The sequence below is a fragment of the Vicia villosa genome, linkage group LG5 (genome assembly GCF_029867415.1).
Source record: "Vicia villosa cultivar HV-30 ecotype Madison, WI linkage group LG5, Vvil1.0, whole genome shotgun sequence".
NCBI classification, from domain to species: domain Eukaryota; kingdom Viridiplantae; phylum Streptophyta; class Magnoliopsida; order Fabales; family Fabaceae; genus Vicia; species Vicia villosa.
In genome coordinates, this window is record NC_081184.1 from 36,001,480 (window position 1) to 36,013,913 (window position 12,434).

The following is a 12,434-nucleotide window of genomic DNA, read 5'->3' on the forward strand; positions in this document are numbered from 1 at the left end:
GTTCTAGCCGGTAGATGCGTAGAAAGCGTAGCACCGGTAACCTAGTAAACCCTTTAGTGGAATCCGAACGTTATGCCCGAGCACGTCTGTTTATCCTTAAGTTAAAGAAAGCTATGGCCGAAGACCGTAACCAAAGACCGCTTAAAGAGTTTGCTCAACCATATAATGAAGAGCCTAGTTCTAGTATAGTAAACCCTGCTATAACAACTAATAATTTCGAACTAAAGCCCTCACTCTTACAATTAGTGCAACAAAATCAATTCGCTGGCCTCACTTCTGAGAACCCGAATCAACACTTAAAAGTTTTTATTTGATTAGCTGACACTATTAAGTCAAATGGTGCTTCATCTGAGGCGATTCGTCTAAGACTATTTCCTTTCTCCCTCAGAGATAAAGCACATGACTGGTTAGATTTCCCTTCCAACCAACTCAATAACATCTTGGGAAGACCTTAGGAAAGTGTTTCTTTCTAGATATTTTCCCCCAAGCAAGACCGCAGCCCTTAGAAACTTGATCATTAAATTTACTCAAAACCAAGGAGAATCAATTTTTGAAGCTTGGGAGAAATACAAAGACCTTTTAAGAGCTTGTCCACACCATGGCCTAGAGCAATGGTTGATCATACACACCTTCTATAATGGACTCCATTATAATACCAAAATGTATATCGACGCTGCCACTGGTGGTGCGTTGATGAACAAACCTTACCCTGAAGCTTGTGCCCTAATAGAAGATATGGCCCAAAACCAATACCAATGGGGAGTAGAACAAGCGACAGTGAAGAAGAAGGTAACCCAAGGAGGAGTACATGAAATTATTTGCATGGACATGATGCAAGCCAAAATGGACGCTCTAGCCTTAAAAGTCGAAAATATGACTCAAAACCCTTACACAGTGGCTGCAGCCCAATCGGAATGCGAACTCTGTGGAACCCAAGGACATCAAACTTGTGATTGCAACCTACTGAATAAGTCTAGCTCAGACCAAGTTAATTACACCCAAGGAAACCCTTTTTCTAATACCTACAATCCTGGATGGAGGAACCACCCAAATTTTTCCTATAAAAACAACAACCCTATCCAGAATCCTAGATCCTCGAGACCGCAAGGTTTTCAAACTCAAAGACAAAATCAACCTATGCAAGTTGTACCACCAAAACCCAGTCTTAAGGAAACCATGGATAATTTTATCCAGTCCCAGACTCAACAAAATAAAGAGTTCCTAAACCAGAACGTTCATGTAAATGTGCAGATAACACAACTAGGGACTAAGTTCGACCAGATGATGACCCATAATAAGATGCTTGAAACTCATATCTCACAAATAGCTCAAAAAAAAGCCGCACAAACTACGCCTGGAGGACAATTCCCTAGACAACCTCAACCCAATCCTAGAGGGCAAGCAAATTCCATTACCTTACAAAACGGAACTGCTTATGATGGACCTAAAAACCCAACTCTGAGCACACCCGAAAAACCCATAGAATCTATGATGGAGCGCTTTATGGAAGCACAAACTTTCCAAGAGGAAGAGTTTAGAAAACAAAATCTCCATATTATTGAAACCCTTAGGCAGCTGAACACTATGGTCGAGTCCCTAGCGACTCACAACATGGCCTTGGAGACTAAAATCTCCCTGCTTGAACAAAAACCTCTAGGACCTTTCCATGAGAAGCTTGTGGATGTTGTAACAACCAATATTACAAGACAAATTGAAAAACCTAAGGAGAGTGATAATGAGGTTCATGAAATTTCTGGTGAGAAAAGAGTAGAGATTGAGAAAAATCCACCGACACCATACGAAAGGGAAGTTGTCAAAGAGGTTGAGAAGGAAACACCTTATGTTGGTCTTCCTCCCTACAACCCACCTATTTCTTACCCTAAAATATCTTTCGAAGCTAAGGTAGACTCCCAATCCAAAAAGCGTGTGGAGGTATTGGAAAATATCCACACCAATGCACCCTTGTTTGAAGTCTTGCATAAGGAGAGGAAGCTAGAGGACCATGAAACTAGGGAAATCATCAATGTTAAGAGGGGAATGTTAACATTTGAGATGGTGGATGAAAGGACTGAACCCAAAACTGAGAAGCTAATAGATCCAAAACCACCTCCACAAGCTCAGAATCTAAACCACCCTACAGAAGGAAGAAAAGAAAAGGTGAGGGATATGAAAGATGGCGTGATAAGTGGCCATGGAAACCGAAGATTGAGCTGTCAAGCTAACGACATTAAACAAGCGCTGCATGGGAGGCAACCCATGGTTTCTTTTTCAATTTAATTTTTTATAATTATCATAAGTTAATTTTATTTGGACTGATCTTTTTCAGGTCCAGATATTCTAACTTTATTTTACAGGATGGCTTAGTTTGATAACATGCATGTGGTTTTTAGAGATGATGCGTAAAGGTCGTGCTACGCTGCTTTATCTGTTCGACCTATGCTGCCTGTCAGGTATCTATGCAACCAACTTAATTGGGAGGAGTATGCTGACGACATCTATGTGACCTATAGAAAGCTCACTCTAGAGTTTCTTAGCTCGTTGGATTATGAGCCATATCTGGACATTGATGATGCCATGGGATACATCAACTTTAGGTTGTTTGGCACTGAATACGTCTTCAACCTGAAGCAGTTTGGCAACTTGCTAGGTTTTTCAGACTGGCCATGATGTTATTCCTGAGCTTCTGCTGAGTTACTTTATAAGTAGAGATATTGACAAATTCTGTCAGGACATTACTGATGGAGCCAGCCTTGACCCTTCTACCCAGCCGTCAAGAAAGATCACAATCAAGCTTTCCGGTACTTTGAGATGACCCTTTGTCACACATTCTTTGGGAGGAGCTATGGTGACCACCTAGTCACTGCTGAGGAGGTCCTATTCCTATATTGTGCCAGCCAGTCCAGACCCATCGCTAGTGGAGGTTTTCTGATAGAGAGCTTAGACCAAACTGCCAGATCTACTGCAGGTTTCATACATTCTAGAGGGAATGTGACACAGGTAGCTTCTGCTTTGGGCTTGGACAGGATGTTATTTCAGTTGACTCTGTACTGTGGGTATACCTTTCTAGATCTAGACTTCTATATGGATCGTGGACTCATGAGGAGAGCCTCCTTCCATCCATATCAGTATAGGTTGCTCATCAATGATCAGACAATTTACACTTTTACCCTTCCAGACTCTCAGATGACATGTGTTTCCAACCCTGCCAATTGGAACTATTCTGTGGAGGGTTGGGGTGAGACATCATATTCTACACCTGAGGACCCGATTCCTGAGTACATTCCTAGCCCTGAGGACCCCGTTCCTGAGTACACTCCTGGCCTTGAGGACCCGATTCCCGAGTATACCCCTAGACCTGAGGACCCCGTCCCGGAGTACACATCCGGACCCGAGGTGGTACACACTACTGTTCTTACTAACAACCTAAATTTGCAGGAACCTAACATCCGCACTCTATTGATCGCTATGCGTGCCGAGATAGCCACGCTCCGCAATGAGGTGGCCGACCTTCATTTACAGTTGGAGCTGAACGATGCCTCCTTTGCTGGTGAGTTAGATGATCTAGCTCACGAGGTGGCAGAGATGCGACGCCAGTTGACTGAGCTGCGTGGTCCAGACCTTCCTGCAGAGCATCCTCCTGGTTGGTGATAGACCTGTGATGTTCACGAGATCTCTTGTATATATATATATATGTGTGTGTGTGTGTGTGTGTGTGTGTGTGTGTGTGATTTCCCTTATGTTGTTTTCCCTTTCAGTGTCACTTGATACACTTGCTGCATTTTATATTTTATGCATTATTTACATTGTGATGACCCGACGTTCGTAATTATATATATATATATATATATATATATATTTTTGAAATACCAAATATATAAAATATAAAAGAGTATATATATATATATATATATATATATATATATATATATATATTCTCCAAAAAATATGCTAGGTACACCCCCAAGATGCGAGCAATGATGAAAGAGAAGGGGCCCAAAAGCAAAAGGAGACAGAATCGGCCCAGCCAATTTTCAACTTGTCGCGCCCGCGGTGGGCCTGCCGCGCCCGCGGTGACGCAACGGTCACCTTACGGCTAGTTGCTCGAAAACCACCTCATTCTTCCCCTTTTTCCATTTCCAATCCCATTTTCTGCCATTCCTAACCCCCCATAACTCCCATTATCATCCATAACTACTCCACTACATTAATTCCCACCATAAATACTCATCAACCACCACTTTCTTCCACTACCTTTAAATACCCCCTCTATTCTATTTTCTTTCTCACATCTTCACTACATCTACATTCCATAACCTCCCTCCTCTCTTTACATTCATCCAAAGAAGATCCTATGGAATTTGAAGGCTACACTTTACGAGAACGCAAGCCAGGGGCAAAGCAACGTCAATTGCTTGAGAAGTTGCTAACCACACCAATTCACTCCACCAGGTACAACTCCTAGTTTCCATGTCACTGAGGACATGTGGCATGAGCAGCCCAGAGGGATACCCGCCTTGCTACTATGCAACAACAGGTGGCAGATAACATAGCATTCATGCAAGCTTCTCAGGAGCAAAATGCCCGCTCCTTGCGTACCATTATGGAAAGTCAGCTGGCTTCCCAAAATCAGCAGCACCTTCAACAGACTGCATTTGCTAGTCACTTCCAATTGATGGAAGCAGCATAAGGAACCATCATTGGTAGGACTCGAGAGCTACAAGCGGTAAATGTCGCTTTGACCGAGAGAGTGGAGCAGCTTGCCCTAGATAGAGAGAGCCGCCGTCGTAGCCGTAGCCGTCGTCCTGGTCGTACCACCTAGGATGGTGAAGGTACTAGTGGACCCCACTAGATTTCTCAGGTACCTCCTACCTACCTTATTTTGGAACATTGAGGACAATGTCCGATATAAGTGTGGGAGGAGCATTTCCCGCTTTCATTTCCTTTTCAGTCATTTCCCTTCAGCTGTTTTAGTTCTAGTTTTTAGTGTTAGTTGCTTAATAAAATACATGTGATAGACGAGTCATTCCACATAGTGTATCCTTATATTTTCCCCACTTTTTAGCCTTACAAAAACTTTTTTTTCGCAAAAAAAATACGGTTGTCTTAAAGATTTGGGCTACAAGACAGGTTCTAGATAGGGTGTGTTTTGTCCTAAGAACTCTCTTTTTGAAAAACCGATATCGTTTTACCACCATAAGCCTTGTGAATATTAAGATTAGATCCCTTTTTCCCATGATGCTATGATTTTAATGAAACTGTACAAATAGGTCCTTAAGTAGTTTATCCTAGCAATCGGCTCCGGCCTAAGCATGCTCTAAGTGTAGGATCGATGAATATAAGTGAATGATCTCTTTTGCCTTAAAAATATATATAAAGAAAATGTATGATTGAAACTCAGAGCTGGGTCATCCTCACAAGATCATTTAGCTCAAGTTAGTTGTAAGCATTCACAAAAACAAAGAAAAATCAATAAAAGGCACACCTATTCTGGTTGGTCCAGAGGTATCTGGTGTTGGACTTGATAGGGCGGACTACGGATCGATCCCCCGCAATTACAACTAGGTGATATAATAAGGGGTTACACCAACTCTTGTACCAGAGCCCCATTACTTGAGATCAGAGTCACTAACCGGTCACTATACCATGAGTACGTACGGACAACGGGCTTAATGTGATTGCACCAGAATGAAAAAGGTCCTCATTACCAAAAAGGAGTCTTAAGCATAGTGGGATATTAAGGATCGATTCGCATGCTTATGAGGTTTATGTCCATGTTTTCGCGAAAAGTGTCATTACGATACCCTTGGTTCAGATAGTTAGTACCTGACAGCACACCCTTACTTGAACTTAGAAGTCCTCTTTGTCCAAAGCTTGTGGACACCGTCTTTTCTTTCATTTACTTCTGAGAATTGTTGCTTGAGGACAAGCAAAGGTTTAAGTGTGGGAGAATTTGATCACTCTAAATCGCACCATGTTTTTGGCTCAAATATCACATGTTTTCCCTAGTTTTTATTATTGTTTTCTTGTATTAAGCCCTTGTTTTCTTTGTTTTCAGGTTCCATGCCCTTTTAGAGGCGTGTGCGAAGAAACGAAGCAAAACAGACGAAAAAACAGAAGAAATGAAGTAATATGCACGCGATACGTTGTCCGACTATTTTGGCCATAACTCCTAAATCGTAAGTCGGAATGACCCCCCGTTCGAAGCGTTGGAAAGCTAACAAAAAGATCTACAACCATGGAAAATATGAAGGTCGCGGGCGCGGTGCAAGGGCCGTAGTGGTGGTGCTTCTCAACTGATCCTCAAACCGTCACGATCCCACGATCTTCTTAAATTCCAAAGGCCGGGGGCGCGGAACCCCCCACCGCGGGCGCGGTGTTCACGTTTTGTTTCCCGCTCAAAAGAAGTTGAAGGGCAATCCTGTAAAGATACACTTCTCCAACTTCCCACTACCTCTCCAACTTCCCACTACTTCCACTATTTCTCACATTAAGTAACTTCCACCATTTAACTCTATAAATACCATCCTTTCATGAGATTTTAGGGCATCCAAGCTTAGTGCAATCTAAGCCATATACTTCATGATCTGAAAGTCATAATCCTCCACCTCGGAGGGTTATGACAATTGTTCTTGTATCAAGTTTAGATCATTTACATTTCCGCATCTTGTACCAGATTTGAAGTCTCCTCCTGGAGCATGTTCTATTTAATTTAAATGCTCTTACCATAGTCTACGTGTTTTATAGACTTTAAATACTCTTACCATAGTCTACATGTTTTATAGACTCTAAATGCTCTTACCATAGTCTACATGTTTTATAGACTCGCACAATTTGCTTACTTGATCTTATCATAGCCTACACGTTTTATAGGCCCGCATTTATTACTATGTATGGCTAATTTATGAAGGTTAGGATGTAAGGATCGTAGTGACGATCGTGTTCCAAATGTCATGCTAGTGAAAACACTTTGTCATACCCCAAAATTTGCCCGATCAAATCTACGCCCGTTAACCCATCAAGGTTCAAAATTAAGAGTCATGGGGTTTGACATTTCTATTGTCAAACCCGCTCTCTTATAAATCAGGTTGAGATAACACAAGGGCGTAATTAACAGATGTTTAGGACCCGAACGTTGGGCCCGACTGTTACAAGGGTTTTATCATTGTTTGGGGGTATTATGAGTTTATCGACATTTGTTTCAATTATTGTCATTATTTTTTAGCATTTATAAATTTCATTATTAATATTAATATTATTAGAATTATTATTAGGTAGTATTAGGATTAATATTAGGTTTTAATTAAGTGAGTACTATTATTAATTAGGTTTTATTAATTATATATTATTAATATTATTATTTAGGTTAGACTATTATTAGGATTATTTTTTAAAGTAATGATAGTTTTATTAGAATTAATTAATATTAATACTTTTATTTAGGGTTAATATTATTATTAATTTTGATGGAATTATCATTTATTATTATAAGTTCCCATCATTACTACTTAATTATTAGTATTTTATTTACCATTATTATTATTAGTTATTTTTATTATTAGGTTGTTAAAATAAAAATAAAATAAAAAAAAACACAACAAAGCAAGTTTGTCCACGTTCATGGAAAGAAGAGTTTCGGTTTGCAAGAACAGAGGATCAAAAAGAAATATGGCAAGATTGGATTTGATTCCAAATCAAATATCTTGGCATTGAAAAGCAAGATTTCTGATCAAATTAGGAGACCTAATTGAGAGTGTTATAAAAAAGAGAATTAGTTGAAGGGAGAAAGGGATTGGCCGCAAAAAAAAGCCATATATAAGCTCGCGAAAACTGAAAAAAGGGGGATACGACCTGGCCCTTACAATCCGATTCAAGGGATTTTGAGGTTCAATCAAGCTTCAAATCAATCCCAGGAAGCTTCCCAAATCCTCACGCGGGCCTGAAGCAAGCTAATTCGCACTCACTCCCCTCACGATTTGGAGGATAAAAGCATATAGCCACGAGTCAAAAACCGTGGGCATATGTTTTGCAGATAAAAGGCTGAAGGAGGAAGAAGACTGGCTGGGCGCGCGTTCATGTTATTTCAAATTATTGTTTTCGTTTTTATTGTTTTAGTTTGCCTCTATTGTCGACTAACATGACTGGAACAGGTGGTAATAGGAAGCGACGTATAACCAAGGGGACGGGAGTTCGATCCCTGGCGCCCTTGGGTTTATTTTTCTTTTTTCTTGAATCAACCTGCTGCAAGATTGGATGTTCACAGCTGCGCGCGTGTCCATGGTGAGACCTCAGCACCTGGCCATTGGATTGCTAATATCATGGATCTAACGCCCTCAATACGCTTACACACCATGCACCTTCACAAGGGAGCCACATAGGATCATGCCCAGGTTCCTATACAATTTTTTATTAGTATTATTTATTCATTTATTTGTTTTGTTTTATTATTTAAATTAAATTAATTGTGTTTAGTTTAATTAATTAATTAGAATTAGGATTAGAGTAAATTAGGATTAGGCTAGTATTTAGGATTATCCCGATTATCTTTCCGATTATTTTCTCGATTAATTCGAGTTAATTAGTTTTAATCAACTGTAATTATAAAACAATACAAAAACCTAGAAAGGTGATATGCATTAGGGTTTGCCCAATCCCATTTGGCAAAAAAACATTAACCCAATCAATTCTCTCCTCGACCCGACTAAAGCTATTAGTCGCATTAGACGAGAGATAAAAAATATATAATTTAAAATACATTTAATTTGCTGCCCGCGACGATCGAATCTATCGATCTAAGTAACCAGCAATGCCCCATTAATCCGTTAGCTATACTAATCAAATCTATTGATCATCGCATCTAACGGTGACATATCAAACCAGGGCTGTACGCCCAATCTAAAACACACTAAACCACGACACTACGGATTTTCATCTCTTCAATACTGTGATGTTCAAACTACTATAAGGTAATTCAAAATACCTTCGAACTTCGCATTTTAAAAACTACGACAAGGCCATTCAAAAAGCCTTTAAAACTACTTCAAACAACCTCATACTAATTCAAAGGCGTACAACCTTGTGCCCGAACTACGTTGACTCTGATTCTCCCTAAAGAGATACGTAGGCACATGGATAACCAAGGCGAGTCCCCCTCCCTAAAATCTCAATTCACTTAAAATCTCAATTTTGCCCTTTTCACTTCTTTAGCTATTAACCTTAACTTTTAGCCATAAACTGTTACCTTAGATTCAGAATAGGTGGCGACTCTAAAAACTTAATTTTTAGGGCAGGTTGCTACACACTTTGGGGATTTTTTGCTTCTAACTTAATTCAACTATGTTTAATTGTTTATTGGGTAAGATCGAAAGCCGTCCATACTTATGATATGACTTAATTAGTATTTAACCAAACAAAAAGGGCGAAAGTAGTTTGATTGGTTAAATAGGAATCTTTAACACTTTTTAGAAAACGATTTTGAAACTATTTTTGAACGCGTTTGTAGGTTCAAAATCTGACCCTTGGCCAAAAGCCAAGAGTCTCTTTAAGTTAATCTTTCCTAGTCAAAATTACTATTCTACTAAGTCAAAATAACTAATTTCTTAAAAATAGGTTTGCATCTTTAACGCGGAAGGCACCCTTTATATGTGACAATAAAGGAATTTAATTTAAAGAGTAAACTCGGTTCTTAGTATGCGAAAGCTACAAGTTCCTGTTAAATTGTTCTTTGCTATAAGTAGAAAATATTGCCCCATAAGTAATTCAATCTATGCTTGACTGGACCATTGTCTGATTTACGTGAATTACATTCGAACCTGTTGCTTTATCTGCTATTTACTTTCTTGCACTGCACTCACAATAATATTCTTGTTCACCTTAGATAAGCACCTTAGCAATAGAGTTGATAGATTGACAATTGGTCTCTGTGGTTCGATAATCTTATATATTACTTCGATAGGTTGTGCACTTGCAGTTCTATATTTAGGCTATACGTTACAGACCCATCATATTCCGTCCACCATTGATGGAAATCTATAGTAGAATAGAAGGCAGGTTCGAAAGAAATGGGAGAGAGGGTCGTGATGCCAACATATTTGGAAATCTTGGACTCATAATCGTCTTCGGATGAATGCATATTATGCAAACACATGTGGTTTCTCTTGTCATACATGCATTTGGGCTTGAGCTGAACCAACCCGAATTGTCTCGATACGAGATTAGGTTGATAGTAGAGAAGACAATAGTGACTTTTTGGGGACCGTAGTCAATGATACAATAGTTTAGGCGTTAAGAAAGCTGACCAGCATGTTAGAACATATCTCCCAACATCTTTCTATGAACCTTGTTTTAGAAAAAATGTTGCCAATCCTAAAATCAATGTACTAACAGAAGGGTTGCATGCAACATTTATAAGTTATTGGGGAGCATAATTATGGGTGATGTAAAATCTATTGAAATTAATAATGATGCAACCAAATTGTGGCACATGGGCTTGGGTGTTTTCAATGAACGTGGGATGATGGAACTACATATGAGGAATTTGCTGAACGCTGTTGCCAATTGCACAATTGGATTATGCAAGTATTGTATTTTTGGGAAATAGTGTAGAGTTTATTTCAAGACCGAAAAACTCACAAAACCAAGGAAATCTTAGATTATGTTCATTTTAATGCCATAGGGCCTATGAAAGATCCCTTCATTAGATATTTCAGGTTCTTTGAGATATTCATTGATGACTTTTCTCCTAGGGTCTGGGTTAATTTATGAAATATAAGTCTAAGGTCTTTGCCAAGTTCAAACTGTGGAAGGAAGAGGTTAAAAACCATGTAGGGAGAATAATGTAGTATTTGCAGTCTGATAATTGAATGGTGTTGCAAAGTGGACCAACAGGACTCTAGCGGAGAAGGAAAGGTTCCTTCGATTGAATGGAAACGTTACATAGGAGGTATGGACAAGTAACCATATTGATCTGTATAATTTCAGGATCTTTGGGTTTCCGTCATATGTGCATATTTCTAGTGAGGATCTGTCTAAACTTGACCTCAAGTCAAAATAGTTCATCTTTATTGGCTACAATAAAGGAGTGAAGGGGTACAAGTTGTGGGATCTGATTAACAGGAAAGTGGTTGTCAACAAAGATGATGTATTCAATGAGCAGTCGATATTGAAATAGTCATATGTGACAATTATGCCAGATACTAAGGTAGAAAATTCTTGTCAGGATAACATTTAGGTGGACATTAAGCAGCCACTAGTGAGTCCAAGGAATATTTTATCCCAACAACAAGATGAACCAGGCTCATTTTTATGTGGAGTGCAAGATTCAGGTGGAGTACAAGGTTATACACTTGTGAGTGATAGGGAGCCCCATCGTATTACACCACTAATGGCATATGGTTTTAAAGACTTAGTAGCATATGCTCTTCTTACTATTTTAGGAGACCCTTCTACTATTCGAGAGGCTATGGCTAGCTAGGAGAAGGATAAGTGGATAGGATTAATGGCAGAGGAGATGGGGTCATTGAAAAAGAATGAAACATGGGATTTTGTTCAACTTCCATATGGAAAGAGGGCTATTGGTTGCAAGTGGCTGTACATGAAAAAGGCAGCAGTAATAGAAAAAGAAGGGGAAAGTTTAAGGCTCACCAAGTTTCAAAGGAGTATTCACAGCAGAAGGAGATTAATTATGATGATATTTTCATTCTGGTTGTTAGACACACTTCTATCAGGGAAGTATTTTCCCTAGTAGCCAGTAGGGATACGCACTTTGAGCAGATGGGTTTGAAAACATCTTTCCTTCATGGAAATCTAGAGGATCAACAAGGAGCAACCATAGGGTTTCATGATACTAGACATGACATAGGTGTTTGCAAATTGAAGAGGTCTTTGTGTGGCTTGATGCAGTCTCCAAGGAAGTGGTATAAGCATTTTAATTTATACATGTTCTGGATTGGCCATAGAAGGTGTGATTATGATTGTTGTGCTTATGTGAGGAGCCTTGATGATTGTTCTTTTATTTTGTTGTTATTTATATTGATGATATGTTGATTGTTGCTAATAATTTGCATGATGTAATGAGTTGAAGACCAAGTTGGATAAAGAGTTTGATGTGAAGGATCAAGGTGCTTCAAAGAAGATTCTTGGGATGGAAATTCACAAGGATAAATTAGCTAATAAATTATGGTTATCTTTGAAAAGCTACGTTGAAGGTGTTTTGAGCAGATTTGACATTAGTAAAGTAAAGCATATGAGTATTCGAATGGCGAGTCATTTTAAGCTCTTTTTGGAATAATGTCTAAAGAAAAACTCATAGATTGACGGTAAATCTAAAATTTCTTATGCCAGTGTAGTTAGTCGTTTGATATATGATATTGTTTGCACTAGATCGAATTTGGCATAAGAAGTTAGTCAAGTGTGCAAGTTCAAGTCCAAGTCATGAA

At 39.1% G+C, this 12,434-nt stretch overlaps 1 non-coding gene across 1 annotated transcript; it reads right to left on the reverse strand.

Annotated features, from left to right (window-relative positions):
- Positions 1-498: 498 nt before the first annotated feature.
- Positions 499-605, reverse strand: LOC131608387 (small nucleolar RNA R71). The gene has a single exon (XR_009285651.1). It is a non-coding gene; the product is annotated as a small nucleolar RNA R71 (small nucleolar RNA).
- Between the last annotated feature and the right edge of the window lie 11,829 nt (positions 606-12,434).